This window comes from Triticum dicoccoides, chromosome 1A, assembly GCF_002162155.2.
Source record: "Triticum dicoccoides isolate Atlit2015 ecotype Zavitan chromosome 1A, WEW_v2.0, whole genome shotgun sequence".
NCBI classification, from domain to species: Eukaryota; Viridiplantae; Streptophyta; class Magnoliopsida; order Poales; family Poaceae; genus Triticum; species Triticum dicoccoides.
The window spans coordinates 589,289,245-589,289,664 of NC_041380.1; positions in this window are offsets into that span (position 1 = coordinate 589,289,245).

The window sequence follows — 420 nt, forward strand, 5'->3', positions numbered from 1 at the left end:
GAGAGAGAGAGAGGAGCATAGCAGGACGTGCACGTACGGCCGCCTAGAGCATAACGCATGCAGTGTCTGTCGTCGTCACAGGGAGCTGTACGTCGAAGGAGTAACAGGAACGCTTTGCTGAAAAAGACTAAGAGAAAACGCTAGTTGACCTTTGCGTTTTCGCGGCTATATCATCTGCGTGTTGTTTAATGGGAAATGGATACATACGTATGCTTCTACTTCTACGTGCTTATTGTTTCAGATGCTTGTATTTTTTCAGTGTTATGTCGGTCTTTACGTAACTTGTACTTTGTTCTCCATAATTGAGTGAGACACATCTTACCATGCAAAAAAAAATGCTGGTATCTAAGATGTATGCAGACTATTTGATGTGCACTACGTTTTTAAAAATGAACGGCACTCTTTCTTCACTGTCACTTG